This window comes from Pseudophryne corroboree, chromosome 2 (genome assembly GCF_028390025.1).
Source record: "Pseudophryne corroboree isolate aPseCor3 chromosome 2, aPseCor3.hap2, whole genome shotgun sequence".
Taxonomy (NCBI): Eukaryota; Metazoa; Chordata; class Amphibia; order Anura; family Myobatrachidae; genus Pseudophryne; species Pseudophryne corroboree.
In genome coordinates this window covers 251897502-251913276 of record NC_086445.1, presented here as the reverse complement: position 1 = coordinate 251913276, position 15775 = coordinate 251897502, and the positions used below count along the sequence as shown (strand labels likewise).

Genomic DNA, 15775 nt, shown 5'->3' with positions numbered 1-15775 from the left:
CTGCTAATCTTTCGTTCGCAATTCTGCTAAACTAAGATACACTCCCAGAGGGCGGCGGCTTTGCGTGTGCAATGCTGCTAAAAGCAGCTAGCGAGCGAACAACTCGGAATGAGGGCCATTGTTAGCATTTGGAATCTGTTTGAGAATTTCTGGAATTTTTATCTTCTTTCAAGGCAGCAAAAAACACCAATTGTTTTGACCTAATATCCCAAGCGGTTAGGGTGCTGGTAGTCACTTTTCCACATAGTAAAACTTTTGCCCATGATCGGACATGCAAGGATGGCATAGTGCCATAATGACATTATGTTTTTATCAAAATATCGATGGAGAAACGACCGTCTCTGGAACTCGGGAGACTGCAGAAGAGATCAGCTATTTCTCTACGTTAACCGGCACTTTGAATAGCACAACGCTGTGAAAAGCCCTTTTATCACAGATGACAGATGATGGGATTTTCACAGATCTATAAATAGAGCCCATTATGTTTAAACGGCCAATGTGGACATAATCTCTGTGTAAACGCAGGCTTAAAGCTGCACTACCACCTAATATAAACCCATATGTGCGCTTTCCCCTAGCTAAAGCCCTGTGGGCGGATTCAGTATGATTTACCGGCGGGCGGGGTGCCAGCTGTCCATATCCTGACAGCGCCATCCCGTCCGCCAGAATGCCGGCAGCGGGGCCAGCGCAAAGAGTCCCCTTTGCTGGCTCAGTGGATCACTGCGCTCACCACAAGATCTATTCCCACTCTATGGGTGTCGTGGACACCCACGAGTAGGAATAGTCCTGTTTTGCTGGCTGATGATTCTGACAGCTGGCAACTTGAATGGATCCCCTGTGAGCTACTCCATGCACACAGCAGGCTCTGCTGTTCCGGACAAATCAGTGTCATTCGCTACTACGCCTTTCACATCATAAAGGCAGGTCGCACCTGGGAATTGTACACCGGTCCTTCCTGGGAGCGACCTGCCATGAGACCCCTTTCAGACTGACAAGTTGACAACCCGACCTGGAAATATGAGGGGTCGGGTTGCCACCAGGAATGGGGCTGACGTCATCAGGGGCGGGTACGGAGGCGGCGCTAGGATATGAGATCATCTCCACGCTGACTCCTCCATAGTGTGAATGGGTCCCTGGATTGCATTGACCCAGGTAACCCGTTCACACCCTGAAACGGTAATAACTTGGGAATAAATCTGCTTTATTCCCAGGTTGAAATACTGTGTCAGTCGACCCGAAAAATAGGAACATACCCCTTTCACAACACACCTCGACCTGCGTCTACCCGGCAATATACCGGGTTATTTGTGCGAAGTGAAAGGGGTATAACCTAAAAAGGCTTTGGGAGTAGTAAGCAAGACGCAAATCACAAACTGCAATCTCTTGTGATGGATCCTCCTGCTCACATACATCCACATCACACGTTTTATGGTCAGGGTTGTGAGAGTAACGGAGAAACAGGACCCCTGGTGCATGCTAAGGGAATGAGCATGTAAGTACTACATTCTCAGTAGGTATTAGTACAGTTGTAAGGCTTGTCCCTACCATAACCCATTTTCACACTTGCCAAAGTCATTGTAGCAAACATTAAAGTTCCCTTAGACACATTAATAAGTGTCCTCTACTCAAATATTCAAAATATCTCACCACCATGCTGCTAACATAACTAGACTACTAAACTTATATAATGATTGCAGACCTAGGAGGAGTAGCCACTGGTAACCAGGCAGTACAGGAGCAGGAAGGGGGGGCTGGTGCAACAACAGCTGAAAGAGGTATGGGGTTATACAGAGCAGAGGGCGGGACGGGGGTTAAGGACAGAGAGGCAGAGACTGAGATGACTCAGCATCCAATATACTAATACACGTATAATACAATGCTGCTGTGTTTCATATGCTTATATTCAATAACTTATTAATTGCTTTTACTTTACAGCAGTCATGATTTCGGACGGGTTCAGTATGGAAAGCCGGCGGCCGGGTGTCACAACTGACAGCTGAGGCTGACTTAGGGAAGCTTCAGGTGTAGGGTCTGGTGCATAGGTGAAGCGAGGAGGTAGCATTAGGTTCCTAGACATACAGAATGTTAGAACAACATCAACCCGAAGGTTGAAGAGATGTAATTGGAATTACCAGAGATTACCGGACGGAACCGGTATGAGGAACAATGTGCTGAACGCCCAGCTGGAGCAAAAGTTCAATGGTGAGCATCGATGAATACTGTGATCCGATGTTGTGTAGAAGGATATGCAGAGCGATATAGGAATAACGCTGGAGATGACGTGAAGCACCGCTGTAGGCAGATGGTAACACCAAGCACTGCTGGAAGCTGGAAGCAATATGAATGGAACGATGGAAGCTGGAAGCCAGTGACAACTGTACCATAGAAGCTAGGGAGCGATGCTGTAGATAATGGTAATAGCAACGATACCAGAACACCGCTGGAAGCTAGGAGCAGAGTAGGTCCAAAGCTGGAAGCCGATGTCAGGATCGCAGTAGATAGCCAGGAAGCAGAGCTGGAACACTGCAGGAGTCAGGCTGCACCGCAGGGTGGTAATTGGTGCCGGTCTCTTGGAGAAGCTGAATCACAGGAGCTGGAATACTTGGAAAGTCAAGCTGTAAATTCACCAAACAGGAGAGACATGTATGCAAGGATTGACAACCCAAGCACTGACGATTATCCAGCCCTGGAACAGGATATTTATACCAGTTGGTGAGCAAGGATTGGCTGGATAATTAAGGCAGAGTCCAGACTGCAGCGGCTAGGCTGAAAACAACATGTGATGACATGGCGGGAAAGTCTGTTTTTACTTTACATGTGGGAATCGGCAGTAATGGCGACGGAGGCCGCGGAGGGCAGGAGATGCCATACAAATGGATATTTTATACCATGTTGCCATGCCAGCGCTGCCGCGATCACTGAAGAAAACCTTGAGACACAGACATACAGCGCGCTGCCCGCAGACATCGCAGGTGGAATCCAGGCCTGGAACGCCGGGCCAGTCTCAGGAGGCACTTAGCAGGTAAATAATGGGGGCTAATAACCCGGATCGTGACACCGGGATTCCGACGTTCAAAACACCGACGTCAGGATCCCGATTGTGAAGAAGTCGACAGGGGTGAGTAAGGGGTGCTATACCCTGTACCCTACCCACCTAACCCTCCTTACCCGCTGCCTAACCCTAACCTCCCCCTTAGTGCCTAACCCTAACCTGCCCCCCGAAAGTGCCTAAACCTAACCTCTTGTCCCTTATGCCTAAACCTAACCCTCCTGCCCCGCGCAGCCTAACCCTCCCGGGGCGCAGCCTAACCCTAACCCCCCCCCTCGCAGCTTACCCCTTCAGCGGCAGAGTGTCAGGACTTTGACATCCCGGCTGCCGGGATTCCGATGCTGGGATGTCTACCTATTCGGGATACCGGTGTCGGCATTCCGAATAGTGTCGGGATTCCAGCGTCGGTAATCTGACTGTCGGGATCCCGTCAGGCGGGATCCCGACTGCATCCCTTTCGGACAGACCAGAAAAAATATTCCTTATGGCAATGTTATAAAAATGTATTGATGGCAGCATTATCTTTGCCAACATTATATATGTGATTCTACCAACTATCAAAAAGCGATAGTTATAGACCCAGAGGCAAGGTAGGTTGAGAAATTGAGAATAGGAGTCACAACACGCTATGCAGACTAAAACCGTTTTCACACTAAATAACCTGGGTCCAATCTGGGTTATTGAACGGTTTCAAGCCGTGTCACAGCCGCTTCAAACTGTGTTCACACCACAGGCTGGACCCGAGTTATTGCTGAGTCTTCCGTTTGCCAACGCTTGGAATATCAACTGGTGATCCAGGTATGCTTTTAGCATGACCCGGGTCGTATGCCTTCTAAGCAATTGGGTCTAATCTATTGGCCACCCTGGATTGTGTGACATTACAATTCAGTGAGAGTAGTGTGCAGTGGATGTTATAATGGTAAGGGGGGCACTGTAATGTGGCATATTTTGAATTGGAGGCCACTGTAATGTGTCATAACCTGATATGCTCATTGTAATGTGAAGGGCACTATAATGTTACATAATAAGAACTGGGCACTTTAATGTGGCACAATACATACCTCCCAACATCTGGAGGCTTCAACCAGGGACTTTATGCGTGGTGCCAAAAAGGGGCATGGCCTATTGAAAAGGGGGTGTGGCTTCACGTGAATGACTCGATCGCCACCAGTCTCTCTGGCTCACTGGAATAGACACTGTGCGCATGCACACAGCGTCTATTCACTGCTGCTCTGCTCTGAACTGAGCAGCAGGGAGTGATAGGGAGCCTCCCAACTGCTCCCACCCACCGCGGGACACCGCGGCCTGAGGGAGGGGCAGTGGGAAAGAGCCCAAAAAATAAGACTGTCCAGCAAAAATCGGAACAGTTGGGAGGTATGCACAATATGAAATGGAGCTACTATAATGTGGCATAATATGAACTGGGGACACTGTATGTCATAATGTGAATTGGGGTTACTGTGTTGCATAATGTGTACTGGCAGCCCTATGTAAACTAGGGAACTATGATGGTTTATAAATAAACTAGGGCACTACTCATTGGCGTTTCTATAATGGGTGCAGTGTGCGCGAGGTACACGGGCCCCCAGGTCCAGGGGGGCCCGCCCCGCACACACTGTACCCATTTGCTTAATACTTACCTCTCTGAAGTCCCCCGTCGAAGCCATCCCTTTTCGGCAGCGCAATAGAGTTTGAACACTAGGGGGAACAAACTCTATTGCGCCTGCTGAAAACTCCGGAAAGATGGCACAGCAGCCATTTTTCCGGAGTTTCGCGCATACGCATTAGCAAAATCTTCGGGAAAATGGCAGCTACGCCGTGTTCCCGGAGGTTTGCGCATGCGCAATAGAGTCTGTTCTCAGACTCTATTGCCGCTGCCGCGGAGAAGGATGCCACCGCCGGGGGACTCCGGAAAGGTAAGTATTAAATCCTGTGCATCAGTCAGAGAGGAGGGGGCCCCTGAAGCAGAAGGCTGCACATGGGCCTCCTCCTCTCTTAAAACGCCCCTGGCACTACTATTGGGGATAATATTAACTAGGGCTCTACTATGGTTCAGAAAATAAACTAGGGCACTATTATGTGGCATACAATTAATAACTGGTGTGGAGAGGTTTCTCTCAACAAGCATTTGGAGAGGGGCTCCTTCAATGTGTTGCTAGGGGGTCCACAAAGTTCTGGTTACACCCCTGCTACCAGGGCCGGATTCCACAATAATACAACCCAGGTAGACCCTTTCACGCCCAAACTGTATACTGTATATGCGCAGTGTTTCCACCGCAGGTTTTCCCATTTACAGGGACAATTTGCAATGATCAGGAGTAGTGTTTACGCCTTATTTTTTTCCCCCTGATTGCAAGGAAATTTGATTCTGATTGTTTTTTTTTCTGTACTTCGTTTTCTTTTAGCTTTCATGTTATTTATAAATCCCAGAATTCTAAATGTATTCTAAGTTTTTTGACAGGAAATTTACAGAGAATTTTGACCAGGAAAAACAGTCGGAGACCCAGAAATGTGAAAAGGGTAATACTACTGTACATATAAGGGAAGACAACACATTAAGCTGCCCACCCCTTTCCCTAAAACAACAATGTGTAATCTGTCTCCAGCAACAGCTATGTTAAGTGTTAACAGCAATCTCCTCCTTATCCCGCTCTGTAAGTCTAGGAAAATCTCTACTTTAAAGCTGATGGACTTTGCCTACAAACAGCTCCTGTCTGTGTGATTAGTTAGGCAGCTCCCAGCACAGTACAGCACTGGGCAGAAGTAGATATTGGAACTAATCAACACATCTGCTGACAGCTGCTTACAGAGAACCCAGAATCCAGCTCCATCTAAATACTGTGTCTCAGTCAGGAAAAGCCTAAGGGATTGAGAAGGTAGGAAGTAGAATGATGGAATATGTTGTGTGGATGTCATGTCAATGACAGGTTCTGCTAACACAATATACACTGTTAATATTTAACTCACCTCCATACTGGCAGAATTGTCTGATTAGTCATTTCAGTGCAGATGGTAGAGAGCAGACATAATACAAATAGGAGCGTCAACACACATGCATCATGTTGCTTCGTACATTTAGTGTGAAATTACATGCTGGATGGTACAGCTTTAATTTTCCATTTTTCCAGCCTTTGTATATATGTAAATTATGAGACATGCTTTTATTTCCACAGCACTGCAGGCAGGGTGGAATAATTATTTTACTACTTTTATGTTATTTATAGTTTTTTTTACTTATGAAGCCCAAGTGCTATATAGTTCTAATTATGCTATACTTATGTTGAAGTCTCTGTATTATTATTTAGCTTCTCCTCTTTATTCTGGCTGCTTCTTCAAGGTCTTTGGATTGTTCCTGTTTGCACTCCACATTATGAGAATTGATAAACCTAAAATGCATACAGCCTAACCTGAAGATTGACAAGTAATAGTCACAATCATACATACAAAATGTTATTGGAACTAAAGATATTTGACATACTTGAAGTCGCATGAGCACTTCAGAGTCTAGGATCTGTGGCAATGTTGATTTGCATTTGTGGTTCATAACTTATTTATACTGGTATGCACATCAGTAAGTGTGGTAGGGTGGCATGGGATGTGGGATGAGCAAAGTTTCAGTCAGTGCATTTTGAGTAGTCGGGGGCAAACATTACAGGATGTGGCAAACTATGTGCACATCCGGAAATACTACATTTTCTTTTTACAGAGCACAATAATGGAACAATGTAGATATTTGCTATTGCAAATGTTACTCGTTTTGAAACACTGGTCCAAAGATCCATAAAAATATAATATATTTTCCCATAATACACATTATGGCCCTCATTCCGAGTTGTTCGCTCGGTATTTTTCATCGCATCGCAGTGAAAATCCGCTTAGTACGCATGCGCAATGTTCGCACTGCGACTGCGCCAAGTAACTTTACTATGAAGAAAGTATTTTTACTCACGGCTTTTTCTTCGCTCCGGCGATCGTAATGTGATTGACAGGAAATGGGTGTTACTGGGCGGATACACGGCGTTTCAGGGGCGTGTGGCTGAAAACGCTACCGTTTCCGGAAAAAACGCAGGAGTGGCCGGGGAAACGGTGGGAGTGCCTGGGCGAACGCTGGGTGTGTTTGTGACGTCAACCAGGAACGACAAGCACTGAAATGATCGCACAGGCAGAGTAAGTCTGGAGCTACTCTGAAACTGCTAACTCGTTTGTAATCGCAATATTGCGCGTACGTCGGTCGCAATTTTAAGAAGCTAAGATTCACTCCCAGTAGGCGGCGGCTTAGCGTGTGTAACTCTGCTACATTCGCCTTGCGAGCGAACAACTCGGAATGAGGGCCTATGTTCTATATTTGGTGGTAGAGTTACTAAAACTTCTAAAAATGAAAATTGGAGATGTTGCTCACAACAGCCAATCAGATTCTGTAATTTATCTGGTACATTCTAGAAAATGATAGCTGGAATCTAATTGGATGTTAAGGGAAACACCTCCACTTTTGCTTTGTGAAATATTAGTACAGCTACCTCATTCTATTCCTATGGGGGCTGCAGTGCTGCAAATTTGCCAAGCTTCGGAATTTGAGTAGCGAAGGTCACGCATGCACATTGGCTGCTGGGATCTGACCAAGAAGCAGTGTGATAGTGTTTCGCTGTTATACTGCTTCCGGCTCTCTGCCGGGATAGGCTCTTATCGGAGCCCATCTCCTGGCAAGAGAATTTTAGTAATTTGCTTGAAAATATGAATTAATTGCAATTTGGGTGAAAAATATTTATTGCATCTGCATTCAAATTGCGGATTGTTATAATATAGATTATATAATGTTAAATACCGAACTCAACATTACTATCTAGAAAGACTTATGTGAAAGTTTCTCATTTGCCTCATAGTATACCCAAAACAATGAGAGCACACCTATCACATAGATTTATAGGGGTCTGTTCATCATCACTAAAGTGGCTTGTTACATATGCAGAAACGCTAGTTTCCTCATGCTTTATGTTACAGGCTATTCATTATTATGGTTCTGACAGGGCCGTCTAATATTCAGCAAACTTTGAAAATGACGCGTTTTCAGAGTTTGCTTGCGAGAACAAACGCCATCTGCCACCTCCTCACTGACCAGCAGTTGAGCTGAATGAAGACAATGAGCTGGAAAGGATATAGCATGTGCACGTTAGAATAGATTGCGGAAGATGTATGTGTCCTCGCAGATTCTAGGGGGTAAATTTACTAAAGCTTCTAAAACAGACAAGTGGTGGTGTTGCCAATAGCAACCAATCAGATTCTAGCTAGCATTTCTTTATTGTCTTTTAGAAAATTATAAGCAGAATCTGATTGGTTGATAAGGTCAACATCACCACTTGTCTGTATTAGAAGCTTTAGCTATTATTATACCCCTTGGTGTGAAAAGCCTTGAAACTTAGGGGGTTGAAACTTAGGGGATTGCAGCAGCAAATTTGTTAGCAGTTGGGCAAAACCATGTGCACTGCAGGGGGGGGGGGGGGGGGGGCAGATATAACATGTGCAGAGAGAGTTAGATTTTGGGGGGTTATTTGGATTCTGTGCAGGGTAAATACTGACTGCCTTATTTTTTACACTGCAAAATCTAACTCTCTCTACACATGTTATATCTGCCCCCCCTGCAGTGCACATGGTTTTGCCCAACTGCTAACAAATTTGCTGCTACAATCAGGTCTGAAGTACCCCCTTAATTGGTCTCATAGGATACTAAAGTCACATTTCAGTGCTTTCAGGCGGGCATGATTTCCTCTGCCTACCATAGGTACAGTTTGGAAAACATGCTTGCACATGCATTTAAATAGTTTAAATAGTTTTATTCAAAAACATAGAGACTATTTCCTTTATAAATACAGGCAGTATTTGATGCTTTCACAAATAACATAATCTAGGCATTACATGATCTTTAAATTATAAATAAGGGTCAAATACACAGTATTTATGGGGAAACAAAATAAATGTTACGTTACTTGCTGTGCTGTGCTAACAAATCCCACCCTCACTCACTGAGCGCTTCTAAAATACTTTGAGCTTCATTTAGAGTTGGCCATAAAGATGAGCACTTTGTAAACATGTGTCTACATTTTCAGTTATATGTAACTTATGATCACGCACATGTGTTTGGACCAAAGATGTCTCTGGATCAAGGAAAGCATAGTCATCATCATCCTCATCATCAATTTTTCCCATAGGTCAAAAAGTTGCAATGGTGTGGGGAAAACATTGATAATGATTACAGTACATACTTTATTATTGCTCAAGTTAATAAACTGAAAAAAAGTCCATGAAATGCCATAAAAATCCTAACCAGCCGCAGACAGCCTGGCTATTCCTAAGAAAGCAGGTGGACGAGCATGGGGTCTCCCTACTATATTGGTAATCAATAACAGTATAGACAGATGTGGCTGGTCACACAATACAAGGCAACAGTAAGACCATTATACTAATATCAAATAAATTAGCACGTTTGCATTAATGAATGTTTCTGAGAGGCAGATTTATTAAGCCTGGAGAAGTGATAAAGCGGAAGGTGATAACACACCAGCCAGTCAGCTGCTAACTGTCATGTTACAAGCTATGGGGCAGATTTATTAAGCCTGGTGAAGTGATAAAGTGGAATGTGATAACGCACCAGCCAGTCAGCTCATAACTGTCATTTTTCAAACCCAGCCTGTAACATGGCAGTTAGGAGCTAAATGGCTGGTACGTTATCACCTTCTACTTTATCACTTCACCAGGCTTAATAAATCTGACTCTATGTTTGAAAAATGACAGTTAGGAGCTGACTGGCTGGTGTGTTATCACTAGAGATGTGCACTTGAAATTTTTCGGGTTTTGTGTTTTGGTTTTGGGTTCGGTTCCGCGGCCGTGTTTTGGGTTCGACCGCGTTTTGGCAAAACCTCACCGAATTTTTTTTGTCGGATTCGGGTGTGTTTTGGATTCGGGTGTTTTTTTCAAAAAACACTAAAAAACAGCTTAAATCATAGAATTTGGGGGTCATTTTGATCCCAAAGTATTATTAACCTCAAAAACCATAATTTCCACTCATTTTCAGTCTATTCTGAACACCTCACACCTCACAATATTATTTTTAGTCCTAAAATTTGCACCGAGGTCGCTGGATGACTAAGCTAAGCGACCCTAGTGGCCGACACAAACACCTGGCCCATCTAGGAGTGGCACTTCAGTGTCACGCAGGATGGCCCTTCCAAAAAACACTCCCCAAACAGCACATGACGCAAAGAAAAAAAGAGGCGCAATGAGGTAGCTGTGTGAGTAAGCTAAGCGACCCTAGTGGCCGACACAAACACCTGGCCCATCTAGGAGTGGCACTGCAGTGTCACGCAGGATGGCCCTTCCAAAAAACACTCCCCAAACAGCACATGATGCAAAGAAAAAAAGAGGCGCAATGAGGTAGCTGTGTGAGTAAGATAAGCGACCCTAGTGGCCGACACAAACACCTGGCCCATCTAGGAGTGGCACTGCAGTGTCATGCAGGATGGCCCTTCCAAAAAACACTCCCCAAACAACACATGACGCAAAGAAAAAAAGAGACGCAATGAGGTAGCTGTGTGAGTAAGATAAGCGACCCTAGTGGCCGACACAAACACCTGGCCCATCTAGGAGTGGCACTGCAGTGTCACGCAGGATGGCCCTTCAAAAAAATACTCCCCAAACAGCACATGACGCAAAGAAAAATGAAAGAAAAAAGAGGTGCAAGATGGAATTGTCCTTGGGCCCTCCCACCCACCCTTATGTTGTATAAACAGGACATGCACACTTTAACCAACCCATCATTTCAGTGACAGGGTCTGCCACACGACTGTGACTGAAATGACGGGTTGGTTTGGACCCCCACCAAAAAAGAAGCAATTAATCTCTCCTTGCACAAACTGGCTCTACAGAGGCAAGATGTCCACCTCATCATCATCCTCCGATATATCACCGTGTACATCCCCCTCCTCACAGATTATCAATTCGTCCCCACTGGAATCCACCATCTCAGCTCCCTGTGTACTTTGTGGAGGCAATTGCTGCTGGTCAATGTCTCCACGGAGGAATTGATTATAATTCATTTTAATGAACATCATCTTCCCCACATTTTCTGGAAGTAACCTCGTACGCCGATTGCTGACAAGGTGAGCAGCGGCACTAAACACTCTTTCGGAGTACACACTTGTGGGAGGGCAACTTAGGTAGAATAAAGCCAGTTTGTGCAAGGGCCTCCAAATTGCCTCTTTTTCCTGCCAGTATAAGTACGGACTGTCTGACGTGCCTACTTGGATGCGGTCACTCATATAATCCTCCACCATTCTTTCAATGGGGAGAGAATCATATGCAGTGCCAGTAGACGACATGTCCGTATCCGTAATCGTTGGCAGGTCCTTCAGTCCGGACCAGATGTCAGCATCAGCAGTCGCTCCAGACTACCCTGCATCACCGCCAGCGGGTGGGCTCGGAATTCTGAGCCTTTTCCTCGCACCCCCAGTTGCGGGAGAATGTGAAGGAGGAGATGTTGACAGGTCGCGTTCCGCTTGACTTGACAATTTTCTCACCAGCAGGTCTTTGTACCCCAGCAGACTTGTGTGTGCCGGAAAGAGAGATCCAAGGTAGGTTTTAAATCTAGGATCGTGCACGGTGGCCAAAATGTAGTGCTCTGATTTCAACAGATTGACCACCCGTGAATCCTTGTTAAGCGAATTAAGGGCTCCATCCACAAGTCCCACATGCCTAGCGGAATCGCTCTGTGTTAGCTCCTCCTTCAATGTCTCCAGCTTCTTCTGCAAAAGCCTGATGAGGGGAATGACCTGACTCAGGCTGGCAGTGTCTGAACTGACTTCACGTGTGGCAAGTTCAAAGGGCAGCAGAACCTTACACAACGTTGAAATCATTCTCCACTGCGCTTGAGACAGGTGCATTCCACCTCCTATATCGTGCTCAATTGTATAGGCTTGAATGGCCTTTTCGCTGCTCCTCCAACCTCTGAAGCATATATAGGGTTGAATTCCACCTCGTTACCACTTCTTGCTTCAGATGATGGCAGGGCAGGTTCAGGCGTTTTTGGTGGTGCTCCAGTCTTCTGTACGTGGTGCCTGTACGCCGAAAGTGTCCCACAATTCTTCTGGCCACCGACAGCATCTCTTGCACGCCCCTCTCGTTTTTTAAATAATTCTGCACCACCAAATTCAAGGTATGTGCAAAACATGGGACGTGCTGGAATTTGCCCATATTTAATGCACACACAATATTGCTGGCGTTGTCCGATGCCACAAATCCACAGGAGAGTCCAATTGGGGTAAGCCATTCCGCGATGATCTTCCTCAGTTGCCGTAAGAGGTTTTCAGCTGTGTGCGTATTCTGGAAACCGGTGATACAAAGCGTAGCCTGCCTAGGAAAGAGTTGGCGTTTGCGAGATGCTGCTACTGGTGCCGCCGCTGCTGTTCTTGCGGCGGGAGTCCATACATCTACCCAGTGGGCTGTCACAGTCATATAGTCCTGACCCTGCCCTGCTCCACTTGTCCACATGTCCGTGGTTAAGTGGACATTGGGTACAACTGCATTTTTTAGGACACTGGTGAGTCTTTTTCTGACGTCCGTGTACATTCTCGGTATCGCCTGCCTAAAGAAGTGGAACCTAGATGGTATTTGGTAACGGGGGCACACTACCTCAAGAAATTGTCTAGTTCCCTGTGAACTAACGGCGGATACCGGACGCACGTCTAACACCAACATAGTTGTCAAGGCCTCAGTTATCCGCTTTGCAACAGGATGACTGCTGTGATATTTCATCTTCCTCGCAAAGGACTGTTGGACAGTCAATTGCTTACTGGAAGTAGTACAAGTGGTCTTCCGACTTCCCCTCTGGGATGACCATCGACTCCCAGCAGCAACAACAGCAGCGCCAGCAGCAGTAGGCGTTACACGCAAGGATGCATCGGAGGAATCCCAGGCAGGAGAGGACTCGACATGGCCTGCAGGACTATTGGCATTCCTGGGGAAGGAGGAAATTGACACTGAGGGAGTTGGTGGGGTGGTTTGCGTGAGCTTGGTTACAAGAGGAAGGGATTTACTGGTCAGTGGACTGCTTCCGCTGTCGCCCAAAGTTTTTGAACTTGTCACTGACTTATTATGAATGCGCTGCAGGTGACGTATAAGGGAGGATGTTCCGAGGTGGTTAACGTCCTTACCCCTACTTATTACAGCTTGACAAAGGCAACACACGGCTTGACAAATGTTGTCCGCATTTCTGTTGAAATACTTCCACACCGAAGAGCTGATTTTTTTGGTATTTTCACCAGGCATGTCAATGGCCATATTCCTCCCACGGACAACAGGTGTCTCCCCGGGTGCCTGACTTAAACAAACCACCTCACCATCAGAATCCTCCTTATCAATTTCCTCCCCAGCGCCAGCAACACCCATATGCTCCTCATCCTGGTGTACTTCAACACTAACATCTTCAATCTGACTATCAGGAACTGGACTGCGGGTGCTCCTTCCAGCACTTGCAGGGGGCGTGCAAATGGTGGAAGGCGCATGCTCTTCACGTCCAGTGTTGGGAAGGTCAGGCATTGCAACCGACACAATTGGACTCTCCTTGTGGATTTGGGATTTCGAAGAACGCACAGTTCTTTGCTGTGCTTTTGCCAGCTTGAGTCTTTTCATTTTTCTAGCGAGAGGCTGAGTGCTTCCATCCTCATGTGAAGCTGAACCACTAGCCATGAACATAGGCCAGGGCCTCAGCCGTTCCTTGCCACTCCGTGTGGTAAATGGCATATTGGCAAGTTTACGCTTCTCCTCCGACAATTTTATTTTAGATTTTTGAGTCCTTTTTTTACTGATATTTGGTGTTTTGGATTTTACATGCTCTGTACTATGACATTGGGCATCGGCCTTGGCAGACGACGTTGCTGGCATTTCATCGTCTCGGCCATGACTAGTGGCAGCAGCTTCAGCACGAGGTGGAAGTCGATCTTGATCTTTCCCTATTTTTGGAACCTTAACATTTTTGTTCTCCATATTTTAATAGGCACAACTAAAAGGCACCTCAGGTAAACAATGGAGATGGATGGATACTAGTATACTTATGGATGACGAGCGACTGCCGACACAGAGGTAGCTACAGCCGTGGACTACCGTACTGTGCCTGCTGCTAATATAGACTGGATGATAATGAGATAAAATTAAAATATATATATATATATCACACTAGTACTGCAGCCGGACAGGTATATATTATGTAATGACGGACCTGCTGGACACTGTCTGTCAGCACTGCAGACTCCTAACGTAAGCTACTAGTATCAAGAAGATAGAAAAAAAAAAAAACACGGGTAGGTGGTATACAATTATGGATGGACGAGCGACTGCCGACACAGAGGTAGCTACAGCCGTGGACTACCGTACTGTGTCTGCTGCTAATATAGACTGGATGATAATGAGATAAAATTAAAATATATATATATATCACACTAGTACTGCAGCCGGACAGGTATATATTATGTAATGACGGACCTGCTGGACACTGTCTGTCAGCACTGCAGACTCCTAAAGTAAGCTACTAGTATCAAGAAGATAGAAAAAAAAAAACCGCAGGTAGGTGGTATACAATTATGGATGGACGAGCGACTGCCGACACAGAGGTAGCTACAGCCGTGGACTACCGTACTGTGTCTGCTGCTAATATAGACTGGATGATAATGAGATAAAATTAAAAAAAATATATATATATATATCACACTAGTACTGCAGCCGGACAGGTATATATTATGTAATGACGGACCTGCTGGACACTGTCTGTCAGCACTGCAGACTCCTAAAGTAAGCTACTAGTATCAAGAAGATAGAAAAAAAAAAAACCACGGGTAGGTGGTATACAATTATGGATGGACGAGCGACTGCCGACACAGAGGTAGCTACAGCCGTGGACTACCGTACTGTGTCTGCTGCTAATATAGACTGGATGATAATGAGATAAAATTAAAATATATATATATATCACACTAGTACTGCAGCCGGACAGGTATATATTATGTAATGACGGACCTGCTGGACATTGTCTGTCAGCACTGCAGACTCCTAAAGTAAGCTACTAGTATCAAGAAGATAGAAAAAAAAAAAAACCACGGGTAGGTGGTATACAATTATGGATGGACGAGCGACTGCCGACACAGAGGTAGCTACAGCCGTGGACTACCGTACTGTGTCTGCTGCTAATATAGACTGGATGATAATGAGATAAAATTAAAATATATATATATATCACACTAGTACTGCAGCCGGACAGGTATATATTATGTAATGACGGACCTGCTGGACACTGTCTGTCAGACTCAGCACTGCAGACTCCTAAAGTAAGCTACTAGTATCAAGAAGATAGAAAAAAAAAACCACGGGTAGGTGGTATACAATTATGGATGGACGAGCGACTGCCGACACAGAGGTAGCTACAGCCGTGGACTACCGTACTGTGTCTGCTGCTAATATAGACTGGATGATAATGAGATAAAATTAAAATATATATATATATATCACACTAGTACTGCAGCCGGACAGGTATATATTATGTAATGACGGACCTGCTGGACACTGTCTGTCAGCACTGCAGACTCCTAAAGTAAGCTACTAGTATCAAGAAGATAGAAAAAAAAAACCACGGGTAGGTGGTATACAATTATGGATGGACGAGCGACTGCCGACACAGAGGTAGCTACA

The 15775-nt window shown here is 45.5% G+C and overlaps 1 protein-coding gene across 1 annotated transcript in view; it reads left to right on the top strand.

Annotated features, from left to right (window-relative positions):
- Positions 1 to 5710: 5710 nt before the first annotated feature.
- The window catches only part of RDH5 (retinol dehydrogenase 5), a 149073-nt gene continuing 139008 nt past the window's right edge, over positions 5711 to 15775 (top strand). Inside the window, exon 1 of the mRNA XM_063952663.1 lies at positions 5711 to 5925. The gene's annotated coding sequence lies outside the window, so the exon portion shown is untranslated. The remainder of the gene's footprint in view (positions 5926 to 15775) is intronic.